The 15,424-nt window shown below is 42.3% G+C and overlaps 1 protein-coding gene and 1 long non-coding RNA gene across 2 annotated transcripts in view; one reads left to right on the top strand and one right to left on the bottom strand.

The window, feature by feature from the left end:
* The first annotated feature begins 500 nt into the window (after window positions 1-500).
* Window positions 501-11,860, top strand: LOC112672402 (uncharacterized). Its single transcript, XR_003144259.3, has 3 exons — window positions 501-914; window positions 8,535-8,590; window positions 10,108-11,860. It is a non-coding gene; the product is annotated as an uncharacterized LOC112672402 (long non-coding RNA).
* The window catches only part of RAB11FIP2 (RAB11 family interacting protein 2), a 57,732-nt gene continuing 47,414 nt past the window's right edge, over window positions 5,107-15,424 (bottom strand). The window contains exon 6 of the transcript XR_004810051.2: window positions 5,107-6,206. The gene's annotated coding sequence lies outside the window, so the exon portion shown is untranslated. The remainder of the gene's footprint in view (window positions 6,207-15,424) is intronic.

Here is a 15,424-nt window from a genome sequence, read left to right on the forward strand (position 1 = left end):
CAGCCCCGCATGTCACATCAGACTCCCTGCTCAGCAGGGGGGGGTCTGCTTCTCCCTTTCCCTCTGCCCCTCCCCTCCACTCCTGCTCTCTCGAACTCTCTCTGTCTCAAATAAATGAAAAAAAATCTTTCAAATACACACATTACAATGTGGTTCATCTTGCCCCACCCTCCTCACGCAGGTCGGATAATCAGACTTCATGTTTTCACCACCTTTGATGAGGTCTTTGGGTGACTTGGCTTCATTGGAAAGCAACCAAAGTCATTGCTTTGTGGGGCCATCTGGAAAAAGAGTCCCTATCCTCGTAGTGATTTTTCAAAATGGGGTATTCCCTAGGAAGGTATGGAGCAAAGCCGAACCCTACTGTCTGTTCAAGCCACACCCTTCTCCCCTCGCCTCCCTGGGAATACTCAGGTGAGACCACCAACAGGAGATCAAGAATGACTTTGAGACACAAATGTAGTTACCATGGCAACCTAGGGATCCAAGGTGGGTGTGATCTCCTCTCTGAATGGCTGCCTTTTTGAGTCTCCAGCAAACATTAAGACTCTCCCTTAACCCCACCCAAAGCACTGAATGAAAAGACTTGTCAAACTCATCTGCCCTGGGGCCTTTGCACGTGCTGTTCCAGCTGCCCCTCCCCCATCACTGGACAGAGTCTTCCTACCTTTAGGATTCCACGTAGAGGTTCACCACCTCAGGGAAGCCCTTCCAGACTCCTCGTCTGAAGTAGATTCCCTGACTTTACTGACTCCCAGAGGTCCACTCTTCTCTTCTACTTAACACTTGTAATCATGTACCACATTGACTGTGTGCTGTCAACCCCCAAATCGCCTGACCTGGAAATCCCATGAGATCAAGGACCACATCCTTATCTTCAACAGCGGATTCTCAGAGTCCAGCAGTATGGCCTGGTACACGTTATCATATTTATTCCTTTTAATCTTAAGAAATCAAAATAGAATATTACAGATTACTATAGTCCTATTGCCCCCCCCCACACGCCTCCTCAGCCCCACTCTCCTTTGTTCCTCTCGGAAGGCTGTGCCTTATAAAAAATACTCATAAAAAATACACTGGATTGTTTTGCATATTCTTTTCAATAATCATAAATATTCTTTTCAGCGGTCATAAATGCTACCAAACTATACATGCCATTCTGCAGCATGTTTTGGCACTGAGTGTTGAATTTTTTAGATGTATTCAATTGGCTATTGCCCTGGGGAAAAAAAAAGCGAAATGATATAGCTTGGGAATTCTCCTAAACTTTCATTTTTTTAATTCACATGTCCCATCTCAACAGAGATTATTTCTAATTTCCTGTTTCCTTAATTCCCCTTCCCCACTTCTGGACTTGGCTTAAAGTGATCACATTCAGTCCCACAGCTTCATACGCCACATTCCTGGTGATGATGCCCACCTGGTTGTCCTTCAACCTTGGCCTCTCCCTGGAAGTCCACACTCGCATCCCCCTGGTGCTTTAACCCCAATGCCTGGCTGTCCAGCAGTCACCTGAAACATCTCATGGTGGAAAAGGAGATTCTTGAATTTCCCCCCAAGTCTGATGCTGTCCCAGTGTCCCTCATTTCAGCGAAAGGCCCAAACCTGCTCCATCACTTTAACCAACATTTTAGGAATCATCCCTGTTCCTCCCTTTCCTTCACTTGGTCTGGGTCAACAAACCCCAGAAAGGGTGTGGTAGGAGAGTGAGGGAGGGCAGCTGGTGTCAGCACCGCGTCACAACCCAGGCGGGAGGTAGAACAGAAATGGTCTGATTTAGCACAAAGCCTGAGGCAGGTGACCTCACCCTCAGCCGACGATGCAGGGGGGTGAGGGCTGGGGTGATGGGGACATGACATGCTTGTTCAGATGGGGCATCTTCCAGGCACATCTGGGGATTGCTACCATCAGCCCAAGCTTGCTGGATCTTCTAAGAGTAGCTGAAGCCCTGCACTTCAAATGTTGGCAACTAATCAAAACCATTTATATATACTGCAAGAGCCAAAGAAGACATGACATCTCTATGTACTGATTTGGCACATGTGTCACCACCTTGCAATCCTGTGTGTGTCTATGTGTGGGTGTGTATTATATTTGGAAGAGGGACAGTACTTGAAATACAGAGATATGGGTTCATCATACCCAGTTCGTGATACACCATTACTCCATGCGCTATCATTCTATGCATAGCCCCCTTTTCTGTATTTTAATTATTTATTTATTCTTCGTGCCCTACACCCATCACCCACCTCCACCACATGCAACCACTCCAATTCACTAGTGTCTTTTGTTTGTAAAATGCAAACTGTTATCTGTACGCAAGTATTGTCGACCGACAGAAAAGGTGCTGTCACATAGTTCTCACTCTGTATCTGGCATTTTTTGGTCAGGACTAAATGTTTTCAAGTCAATCCATCTTGCTGTGTAGATATCAACTTTGTTATTTAGAATTACTGCACAGCATCCAGGATAGACTCCACCCTGTTTTACCTGCCCAACACTCCCCAGTTGCTTCCAGGATCCCCTGTGAAAAATAAGACTGCAATGAAACCATCCTCTACTGGTCCTGTAGGCACCTGGATGAGCATGTGCTTGGGATGTACCTTGAAAGGCAGACCTGGTGAATGATGAGGTATGTGGGCTTACCTGCCCACCCCGGCCAGCAGGGTGGGAATATGCTTGTGTTGCTGTGTCCCCACCAACTTCCTTCTTCCCAGCCTAATGGAAAGTGGTATCTCATGGCTCTATTGGTCCAAAGAGTATTTCTAGAACTAACACAGTCCTTTTGGGGGTTAGGGGGTGGAGCTTGAAAGACTTTTAAATCTCTTTGTGTCCATACTCAGACCTGGGTGATTCTCCCTACTTGAGATTGATTCTATTATGCACCAAAAAGCTTATAAACTCATAAATTCTAATCTCCACCTACTGGCAAGGAGGGAGGGATGAGGACTGTTCTTCTTATCATCGTATCCCTCCATTTAGTCAGCTCATTATGCTAATCAGTAGCATATACTTCTTGGATGGGAACGATAACCCCTACTTGTGACTAGGATGTTTCATCAATTGAAAAAAAAAAAAAAAGAATGTTACTTAAATAGAAATCCAAAGCATAGACTAGAAAGTGACCTTTTCCTTTCTTTTTTTTTTCAGATTTTATTTATTTATTCATGAGAGACACAGAGAGAGAGAGAGAGGCAGAGACACAGAGAGGGAGAAGGAGGCTCCAATGTGGGACTCGATCCCAGGACCCCAGGGATCACGACCCGAGCCAAAAGCAGATACTCAGCCCCTGACCCACCCAGGTGCCCAAAAGTAAACTTCTTCAAACGATTTCTAGAAGAAGTCCCAGGATGAGATGCAATATACTCCGGACCCAGAGAAGTTAGTCTTCTTTAATAACAGAATAATATGATTATCTGGTCCAGAGTCTTGACTGATGTTGCCTTGTCATTACAGAAATTATTTTCTGCCTTTTCTTATGGCATAATGTAATCCCCCAGTACTTAGGTGCTTGAAAAATTTTTCCCCTGAAGCGGCGGGAGTGATTATCATGAATGATAAGTAAATTTGTCAGCATTAGCGCACCGAAGTAGCTTCCATCAGCCTACTCCGAGACTTGCCCAGAGGCTGGCAGGGCGCTGTGGGCGCCGGCTGCGGCTCCGGAGAGGGGCTGTTGGGTGGGCGCTGTGTTTTGTTTTCTGTTCTGACATCGCAAGAATATTAGAAGTAATTTAATGTTTGCTAAAATATTGAAAATCCTTTTAATTGAATAAATTTACTGAAAAGCTTCATAGATTTAAATTGTCTTACGAGTCATTTACTAGAAAAGATTGATTTCTTTAAGAGGATCCAGCTGTAACTTGCCTTGAGCATTGTACAAATTCTTTAGGGGGAGCGGATGGCTTTTTTTTTCTTGTCAGTCTAGTTGAAAATGATACTCGATAGTTCTATTTATCAGTGGGGAAAACTTGTTTAAACACATTCAGAATGCTGCTCCTGTTTTTCTTGAATCTAATCCTTCTGTTTCCCTCGTTAAGAAGGTTTAAATATAAACACAATCAAATTTGTTCTGTATGAGCTGTTAAAACCCAACAGTAATACAAAGAGGACCAAAATAGCTCTGCCATAATTCATATTAGAAACATAATGCTATTTATTTATAGGACAGAATGATAACACCCGAAGAGATCAGAAGAGTGAGGGAGAACACTGTTCACAATTAAAATTAATAAAATTGAATTTCATAATCCTAGACTGCAGGTTGCTCAGGACAGGGACCAAGGCTTAGCCTTCTTTAAAGACTCAGTCCCTGGGAATGAGGAAGGCTCCTTGTAGGTAAGGGTTGATTGACTTACTGGAGTTGTAGGGGCCACAATAAATAACACCCCTTTCTTCCTAACCTGAGACAGAGGAGGAATCGGTCAATGGGAGACAAAAATACCAGCTGTGTTAAAGATAAAACTAAAAGCATCATGCACCCGGAATGGGCTTCTTGATCCTTCATTCTGAAGTGGATCGAACTGGCCACTCAGTCACAGTCAGCTCTGGCCAACTAGAGGTTCCCCCTACAGATGGGGGGCTCACCCAGGAGCTCATTATTTGACTGAGATGCCCCAGAATGCACACCTGGGGACGGCCTGCCGCAGAGTCAAAGATGCTCACCTCCCTTCCCACCCTCACCTGTCAGGTAAGCCACGCCCCCTCCTGGCCCCCAGAAGCTGGAAGGGTTCCAAATGCTTTTCCTTTCTGGAAGCAGAGCGGGAATCGCTGCTGCCTCTCTATGGAGCCATACAGCCGTGGAAGTGACTGTTTAGTAAAATGGGGGGTGGTAGTGATGGGGGGGGTGTCAAATGATAGGTTTGATGATTCTTTTTTTTTTTTTTTTTAAAGATTTTATTTATTTATTCATGATAGTCACAGAGAGAGAGAGAGAGAGAGAGGCAGAGACACAGGCAGAGGGAGAAGCAGGCTCCATGCACCGGGAGCCCGACGTGGGATTCGATCCCGGGTCTCCAGGATCACGCCCCGGGCCAAAGGCAGGCGCCAAACCGCTGCGCCACCCAGGGATATGGGCGTCACGGTGGCTAGATTTCTCAACTTGACTCACTGTGGCGACCAGGGGATAACCTTTTCCAAAGTTCACGTTTTGCCCCTTTGCTTTTCTGGAAGACCTACATGAGTTCCTGTCTTCACTTACCAAAACGAGATTTTCACTTTTGCAAAAAGAAAGGGTAGTGGGTGGGGGAAGTGAAAACAGCATTGTGGGGTCTGCAGGAGGGGAGCTGGGTGGGGTAGCAGCACCCCCCAGCTCACCCCCCTGAGCCACACTCGGCATCTCAGCATCAGGCCCCCGGAGCTCTCAGTGTCACGGAGCACCTGTGCTTTATCTGGATCTGTCTTGTGCGTCCGTTAGCAAGATGTGTCCCAAGGTATCCGGAAAGCCCAGGCTTTTTATTTGGGGGTCTGGAAATGCTCACATTATTTTCCGTGCAAATTAATGCTAATTATTTCTTCCCTTTCAGCTTATGAAAGGTTTCAGCGGAGCACTCAGCTTTTGAATAGCGGAGGGAAACCTGTGTTCCTCCAAGTAACTCGAAAGTTCAGGTCCTTGCTTAGATGCACATGTGGGATCTGCCTTCTATTTAGATTAAATTACGTAGGTGTCAAAGGAATTGTTTAATCATACTTTTATTTCTACGTTTCTATTTTCCCTCTGTTCTCCGACATGATTTGGTGGACTCTTTTTGTAACTTGTTGCTGGGGAAACTCACTAATTCTAAGCTTAGGCAACTATTTGAATCGGGACACTGTTCTTTAATGACCTTAATTGGCTGGAAAGGAAAATCCTTGTTATAGTGCTTTCTGTTCTGTTTTGGGTCTTAGAATTTCCGGATGTGTGACAAATATTAAACAAACGATCACTTTGATTTGGGGTTTCGGGCTCAGATCAAAGTTACCATCATCAAACACTCAGGGAGAGGTGATGAAACCAGGCAGGGCCGGGTGGTGTAGAATGCAGCCGCGCAGGCCCGGGCATCCAGTGGCGTTTGCGGAGAGGCTCCTCTGGGACTCAGATCAATGAGGAAGACCCCTCGGTGTTGATTCACTGCCCTGCTGGCCCATGCTCAGGCCTTAGCTTGTCACGCGGTCCGTTTTCTGTCATCCTCACCCTGGGTTCTGATCAGGTTTGGTTTCTCGGAACAGAGCTATCAGAATTATGAAAAACACAAAGGCCCCTCAGTGTTTAAAAGGCATTTTCTAGAAGAATGCAAAAAAAACTTCAGCCCAACCTATTTCACAGTCACGGAGCTTTGGTGCTGGAGGAGGCCCTGCAGGTCATCAAATCCACCAGGCTTCACCCCACTCCCTCGGTTTACAACAAGAGAAAGAGACACAAACGAGTTTGGCAACTTGAACAAAATTACAAAGCTCATCGCTGACTAGGTCAGGACCAGTACTCCCTTTTTCAGATCCTCCAACTATCTTTGTTCATCTCTGTTTCTCAAATGTTGGAAACTCGAAGGAAGAATATCCAAGAGACGAGAGAAGAAGGCAGTGTCAATGCCACCTAACTACCTGTATTTTGTGTGTAGTGTGGATTTGATGAAGTATTTAAGGCTGAATCTATGTCACAGCATGTTCTAGCCTGACCGCCCCTTGGTTCCCACAATTTTCCAGTTTTCATTTCTCTTCCTGGTATATTTTATACTACAGTCCCTATACTCATAGTCCAACCCATTGGCCAGATCACAGCTCCAATCTGGGAAATCTAGGTGAGATTTATCCATGCCTTGCTTCCTTCCTTTGGTGGACCCAGTATGAAAATTCTCAAATTGGCCTCAACTGTTTGAGATTTATTTGCATCTGGTGTTATTTGGGAGGTCTCGGGGATTCCAGGAGAATGATAGGAAAGGTTTTGGCATTAAATTTCAAAGTGTGAAAGTTAAAAGGTCAAACATGGGTGAGAAAGGGCAGGAGGGCCCCCAGGAAGGAAGAAGCGATGGCACCTTTCTTGCCACACAGGCTACTGACAAGTGGTAACACAAACCCAGACATGCCCTAGCTAGGGAAAACAGATGCTGATGATTGAAAACACCTACCAGGGCACCCATGTTTGGAAGCTGCGTCTGGAAAGGCATGGAGCACTCTCAACTGGGCCTTCCTGGTTTTGGAAAAGGCCAAGAGCAATTTATATCACAACTGTGAGCCGGACACCTGGCCCCAGCTAAGGGGAAGGGAGGGCAGGAAAGGCCAATGATGCCGATGAGAAATTCATGACAGCCCCAGAGGGGAAAAAGGAAAAGAAAAAAAAAAAACAACACAAAAACCCACCCAAAGAGGCCCAGGAAGGAAGACTGCCAGGTGGCACCACTTCAGTTTAATTAGACAAAGGCTGCAGGGGTGGGGTGAGGTCTGAAAGCAGAGACACCTGGGGAGCGACAGCGAAGGGGGGTCAGGGCAAAGGTTGAGAAAAACAAGCCACCTGGGACCCTGATGGAAACACTCCCCGCCAGGAGAAGGTGTAAGGAGGCAGGCCAAGGAGGCTGGCAGGAATGGAGGCTACACAGGGGGGCAGGCACTGCCCATGAGCCGGTGTGCTGTCAGAAGAGGTCAGATGGACCAGGCTGATAGGGACCTAAGAGACTGTCCTCCCCTTGGAGGAATAGGGTAACTGGCAAAGTCAGAGGGTCAGCAGAAAGCAAGGGAATCTAACCTGAAAAGAAAGAATTCTTCTTCTTGTTTATTATTTTATTTTTTATTACGATTTACTACTACTGCAATTAAATACTATTATTCCTACTTAATATCACTTAATAGGGCTAAAATTTTAATTGTATTACTATTTAACTACCATAATATTATTTTTGCTGTTTACTAACAGTAGGATTATATGAGTCACATCAGATTTTTTTCCCCTATTTTTTCATTTGAAAATTTCAAACTTTCTTAAAAGAATTGAAAGGAATATACGGTCTATGCCCATCTACCTTTCACCTCGATTTACAAATTGTTGCCGTGTTGCTACATTTACTTTAGCTCTCTGGCTCTGTGTACTTTTCTTTAGCCATTTTATTTTTTTTAATTTTTATTTATTTATGATAGAGAGAGAGAGGCAGAGACATAGGCAGAGGGAGAAGCAGGCTCCATGCACCGGGAGCCCGACGTGGGATTCAATCCCGGGTCTCCAGGATCGCGCCCTGGGCCAAAGGCAGGCACTAAACCGCTGCGCCACCCAGGGATCCCTCTTTAGCCATTTTAAAACAAGTTGCAAGCACCAAAATGCCTCCATCCTAAACACTTTAATAGGCCCCTTACCTAATAAAAAAGGCATTTTATTACATAACCATCAAAACACCTGAGAAAATTAACTTTACTAATAGTTCATATTCAATTTTCTCAATTGCTTTCCAAATACCTTTTTTTTTTGCTTTGTTCCCCCCTACTCCAGATCCAATACCCGAGCGATACATTTGGTTGTGTCTCATTAAACTATTTTAATTTGGAGCAATCCTTTTTCTTTCACTGTTTTTCAGGACTTTGAAGATTTCACAGACAACTGATTAGAATGTACTATTTCTGGACTCATCTGGTTAGTTTCTCATTATTAGATCAAAATTAAGTATCTTAAAATAAATAAATAAATGAATGAATAAATAAATAAATAAGAAAAAGAAAACAAAATTAAGTATTTTTGGCCAGGATACTGCCAAGGAGGTAGCTATTTTTCCTAGAAGGAAAGCATGCCTTCCCTACATCTCACCTACATGTGAAAGAAAAGATTCCCATCAGAGTGACATTAAGCCTGATCATTTCTTTAGTTTATTTTGATGTCATGGTTTCTCTCATAAATGTCTTGGTCACAAACCAGATCCTTAAATAGTCATTAAACACCCAGTTCTGTACTGAACTCTGAATTTGGTGCTAAGATTGAAGGAAAAAAAAAAGTGCAGCAATCTGGTAAAGAAACAATTTGAGAACTTCACTGTCCAATTCATACAGAAAATTTAAAAAGAAATTCCTGGGTTGATTTCTGCCGGAAATTTACCCTAAGAAACATGATGGGCAGCACCTTTCCTGTGGTTCTCCAGCAGAGGCAGCATCAATCCTCATGAAGAGACTGGGTCACAGGGACTCTGCTCTCGGGAGAAGGGCCCCATGTGTTCTGGATGCCAGATGTGAGAGTGGGAAAGCTGACAGTTTTGAAAATGGAGGAGCCTGACTCCTATTCTTGGCCAGATGGTAAACCACTCACCTCAGCAGAGCAGTGGTTTGCTTGAGGCTCCCTCGGTATTATTTTTCAAATACAGACCCCCGAATTACATAAAAAAGTGGCTCAAGTCTATAATCAGATAATAGTCAAATATTCCTGAGGTTGATCAAAAGATGTATCCTATTTAATTCTGAAAATGACATACAGATATGATGAAAAATTAAAACAGGCCAAAAGGGGTTTATGAAAAGTGAATCTGTCTCCTTTGCAAATCCTCAGTCCTATTCTTCCTAAGTAACCACCATCTCATACATTCTTCCAGGAATGTTCCTGCAAACACACATCCCCATACATATTTTAATAAGATGATTGGAGTTCTGTATATTTTTCTGTTGCCTTTCCCTTCTCCCTCAGCAGTGTACCTTGAATATTTTGTGTATCAACTTGTATACAGATCTCTTGCTTTTTAATTCCTGCATAGTATTCCATGAGATATCAAAAATGTTTGATTTACATTTCCGGTGACCCATTTCCGGTTTTTTGTTAACATCAGCAATGATGCAGTTAGCATCCTGTCAAGCACATATTTGTATATGTTCCAGAATATCTGTAAGATAAATTTCTAGAAAAAAAAATTATTGGATCAGTAAAAGGATGCATTGAAGAAATTAAGATACTGTGAAATTGCCCTCCGAAGGGCTTGTCTCCAATTACATTGCAAATGACCTGAGTACCCACGTCCCCTTCTCCTGGAAGCCACTGTGTTAATCCTGCCGAGTAGTCTGCTAGGTGAAACAAGGCATCTTCTTTGTTTTGTTCTAATTTGTAGGTGTTTATAAGGACATTTGGGTTTTTTCTTCTGCCCATTTTCCTAATGGTTTACCTTTCTCTTACAGGTGTGGTGTGGCACCGCTTTGTGTGATAGAGAAGATAGACCTTATTTGTCATGTGTGGGGCAGTCTTTTGCCATTTTACCATTTGCCTTTTGACTTTGTTTATGGTACTTTGTTGTTCAAATGCTTTAAAAGGTTTTATGTCATCAAATATGTTTTCCTTTATAGAATTTAGGTTTTGTGACTTGAACAGAAAGGCCTTTCCCGCTCTGATACTAAGAAACAAAACAAAAATGGGGCAAAGACTCCCACGCTTTTTTTGGTGCCTCTAATATTGTATGTTTAAAATTTTAAACCATATAGAATTTATTTTGGTATAAAGAGTGAGGTTTGGATTTGAATTTGTATTTTTTCCAGATGGCACTCAGTTGTTCTAAGTCTATTTATTGATTGGCCCAGCTTTTTCCCATTGCTTTGATGTTTGGTTTTCATCTTTTGGAGGTAATTATTCTCAATAAAAAGGCCAAATCAGACATCATTAAATTCTGGGTATGAAAATTTTTCAGTTAGTTTATTCAGTTTAGAAGCTACTGAAAACAATTCCTTTATATACAACTCTTAATCCATTTGGCAGTTTGGTACTCACTTTTCACCAAATGAAAGAAATCATGCATCATAAATGTTGATGAAGTTTTCTTTTTTTATTTTCTTCTCTCTCTCTTTTTAAAAGAGTTTTAGAGAGAGAGCATTGGGGTGGGGTGACAAAGGGAGAGGGAGAGAGAATCTTAAGCAGGCTCCATGCCCAGTGCAGAGCCTGACTCAGGGCTTGATCTCACGACCCTGAGTTCATGACCTGAGCCAAAATCAAAAGTTGGACACTTAACTCACTGAGTCACCCAGGCACCCATTAATGAAGTTTTCTTAAATAAAATATATTTTCTTCATCTTTCATCTCTAACTGATATGGTTCCAATTCCAAATGGAGAATGATAGTAAGTTTTTGGCAATGCAGAAAAGAATAATAATTGGGGCTTCTGGGTGGCTCAGCTGGTTAAGCATCCAAAACTTGATTTCAGCTCAGGTCATGATCTTAGGGTCATGACCTCAGGGTGACGAGATCAAGCCCCACATTGGGCTCCTTGCTCAGTGGGGATGCTACATATGGATTCCCTTTCCCTTTGCACCCCAGCCTGTGCTCTCTCTCCCTCTCAAATACATAAATAAATCTTTTTAGAAAAAGAAAGAAAAGGATAACAATAATCCATTTACATCATTACCTCTAATCATTCAAGAATTGTCTCTATACTGGAGATAATTCAGTGTTTCTTCTTTTTTTTTTTTTAACTTTGCTTGGAAACATCTTCCAGGTTTCAACTATATTTGGTCAAAATTAAACTCATGAATTAACTAAGAGAGTCATGGAAGGATTGCATGTGAGCTCATCATTACTTCTTTGTAATACTGGATACATTTCTCATTATCTATTGTGTAGTCTCAGTATCACCAGATGACATAAATGTCTACCTTCACAAGAAGATAACAATTAATTGGTTATTCCAACTTGAGTAGACCTTAAAAGACTCAAAATGCCCCTTAAAAGTGGGGTGGGGAAGAGGAAAACATAGACTTACTGAACCCTTAGTAGACATCACTGATTGATTATGGCACTGTTTGTACATTTTGCTCAACTCTGTATCATTTGTGTTTTGAACAGTGCTTTATACATAGCAGGTATTTAATTTGTTGAGTGGAAGGAAAAAAGATGGATGGATGTGGGTTCCAATGAATAGATGGATGGGAGAGGCCAGAGGAGGCTTTGCCGACATCTACAACTAGCAATAAATGCTTATTGATCAATTAATACTGGAGATGAAATCTATTTACCCTGTTTCACTGAGGCTTCTGTACTCATTTTTCCAGACTATCCAATGAAAGATAGGTACATTAAATAAAACACTTTAGTTAAAAAAGCCTACCTTGCTTATTGTCCTCATGAGATATATTTTTGCATCATGATACAATTAAGTAAACTGTTTTTACATCTAGAATTTCCATAAGACTGCTAAAGCAAAAGTGGATTGATGTACACCCTGTTTCAATTAGGAACCACTCAAGGCTTCTTTCTTTCTCATTAATTACAAATATAAGCCATATTAGAATGGGAGCTCCTCCCTTCATCAAGACAATGAAAAGTGTTTTTATAATAACCATGGTTGCAATATTTTAAAGTGCAGATAATTAAAATCTCAGCATGCTGCCATCTAAACCACATACAACAATAAAAGTAAAACCTTGCATCGAATTTCAAAGAGCCAGCTATGAAACTCCTCCCTGCCCCTTTCTCTAACGAGCATCTAGTGAGGACCTGGAATGCGACATGTGACCTATCAGCGGTGGCGAAGCAAAGGTGAGCAGCTATTTTGTTCTGTTCAGTTTGCATACAGATGAGCAGGGCGCTCAAGTAAACAAATACCTACAGTAGGACATGGCAAGCCTTCACTAAAATACTGAAGTTGATTAAGCATGCTTATTAAATTTTGATAGGCTGCCTATAATTTGAGATGAATTTATTTCTGCCTACTCCGAGTTTCCCCTGGGCAATGTTTTGGTAGCAATCATTTCTCCTCTAGACCCAACTCCTACCACCTACCAAAAACCCCTACTTTCATTCATTTCAGAGGGGGCTCCCTTATAAGATAAAATCACTACTTATAATTTCATAACAGATATTTGTAATAACTATATGGATCTTGGTAAAAATAATTTGATCACTTAGGGGCGACTGGGTAGCTCAGTGGTTGAGCGTCTAGACGACTCCTGCTCAGGTCATGATTCCAGGGTCCTGGGATTGAGCCCCGCATGGGGCTCCCTGCTAAGCAGGGAGTCTGCTTCTCCCTCTCCCTCTGTGACCTCTCTTGCTCTCACTCATTCAAATAAATAAATAAAAATCCTTAAAAGATAATAATTTGACCACTCATTCAACAAATATTTATTGAGTACCAACTATATATCAGGCACTGCGCTAGCTGTCAATGCCGGGGCTCTGATGACTAGAGGCTTCAACTCCTTGCCGGGAATTCTTTGTATATTTTTATAATATTTTTTAAAACATAACTATTAGACTCCAAAACAAGGACAAATAAATGTGTGGGTTGGGGGTTCGCTGGAGATCAGCAGAGATCAGATGTGGCAATTTGTGTGGAGCAGAACAAGCCAGGATTGGAAGAAATGTACTCATCTGATATAAATGTATTCATGATAACTCATTCCACGAAAGATCTGAGGGGATTTACGAAGATACATATAATTCAAAATGATGAAGCAAATGAGTCAGGACAAAGAAATAAGGATATAAATATAATAAAGATAAGAGTAGGTTTACCATTGAAAAATGCAAACTGAAATTCATGTAGCCACTAGGGAATGCCAAACACTAGTGATTGCCAAACTGAAGAGTAACTGGGGAAATCTGTTCAATTCAATGATTCACTATGCAAATTGGAGGACCTCAGTGCAGAGACAACAGAGAGACATTTACAAAGTGGCCAGTTTGTGGGGATCAACAGACGAGAGAGACTCAAACTATCTTAGGTGGATAATGATAATAAATACCTAGGGAGTCTGTAATAAGATTGAAAGAGTAAGGATCAGACAAAAGGTTGAAGTAACATGCTTAATATTATAAAATAGTGAGATTTTTGCAATAGTGAATTGGAAATTCCATTGCTGTGATCTTAATCGGACTTTTGACAGGAGATGCGCTTTGGGAGTTTTGAGGGATGCCCACGAGTGAGGTCACTCCTGTCGCTGGGGACCAGTAAATAACAGGCACTAAGAAACTGGTTTAATTCCAAGGGAGTGTGGTTTAGGCAACAAAGCTCAAGAGTTGAAAGCAGTTAGAGATGGCACTGCTGGAGGGTGAGTCCCAGGATGAAGGCTTACAATCAGCTAGATACTCCCTAGGTCTGGTGGGATCTAAATTTCATCTCATGTGTATACCATTCTTGCACATTCTTAGAGGAGGCATCATAAAGGCGTCTAGGCCATAATGGTTCCTCAAGTGGTGTTACCCCGAAGTCACAACTAGCCTCCCAGGAATGGTCAAGTCTTAGAATCGCTCCTGGCTAAAATAAAAGGTGGCTGGTGTAGGAATCCAGCTGTCTCCATGCAGCTGAGTGACTTGGACACCTCTGTTTCCAACCTTTCACACAAGGTCTCCTGCTCTGGAGGACTCGCCCATGGTGCCAATCTGTTGCCATCTTCCACCAATTCGGAGAAAAGAAATAAACACATAGCCTCAACCTGCAATGGTATTAAGGGAGCCTGGCAGACCTAGGATTCACCCAGCCAGCTCAGTGTTTCCAAGACCATCCAATTAAACATGATGCTCCCCGCAAACCCTTTGTCCAGGCATGACCCTAAGCTCCCCCCGCTGTCCCAGTCCCGGTCTCCCTCTTGGCCTGCTGCACAAAGCATTATGCTTACCATGGATCCCATGCAGTCTCTCTGCAAGCCCTCTTCACACCTAATGAAGAGCTCATATAAGCACAACTCCAAGTAGTATGAATTCCAATGTTTTCATTCAAAATCTATTCACTTAAAGTCAAAATGACATCTTAATGCCACTCAGCAGAGCAATTTGCCCAGAATAAGAAGTGGGCTGCATTTTTGGAAAGACTTACTGCTAGATTTCAGTCCACATTTTTTAAAATTAAAATACATGGATTGTCCTCACAAACTCTTCCTGAATATTTCATGTGTTTTGTGCTTTACTTGCTGTACATATCTTCATAGCATGCATATTATTCAAATATTCCCAACAGATGGTCTCAAGTGCTACATATTATATAGCATTAAGTGAATAGCTTGGTAAACAAATGAGTCAAGGATTAAAATATTTTACAGCTTATAAATCATGGAAGATGTTCAATAACAGTACATTAATAAAAAAATCTTTAAATGTAAACATAAAAACATTAAATGCCACTATTGGATCAGTCCACTGTTTACGGCAAACGAATTTTTTTTCTTAAAACAGGTGGTCATCTTGTACAGTCTCAGATTAGACCCTAAATTAATCTGAGGCTGGCAACTAGTTTACCTGTGGGCCTGGCCTCCCCACCCACCTTCCATGGCTCTCTTGCCATTTCCCCTCATTAAAGCCCCTTTCATAACTAGGAAAGGAAAGGAAATGCGTAGGCCAGTTCTGGTACTCTTCGGATAAACTTCAGCAGAATTTTGCTGAAAGAGGTTCAAACTACAGGTTCAAGTTGAGGATTCTGAACTGGCTGAGACTTGAATGCCCTGAACTCTCGGTTCCCCTTCCACAATCGGCTAAGCAGGTGTTTGGCACTGATATCTCCATGGAGAAAAGGAATAG

The sequence above is a fragment of the Canis lupus genome, chromosome 28 (genome assembly GCF_003254725.2).
Source record: "Canis lupus dingo isolate Sandy chromosome 28, ASM325472v2, whole genome shotgun sequence".
Taxonomy (NCBI): Eukaryota; Metazoa; Chordata; class Mammalia; order Carnivora; family Canidae; genus Canis; species Canis lupus.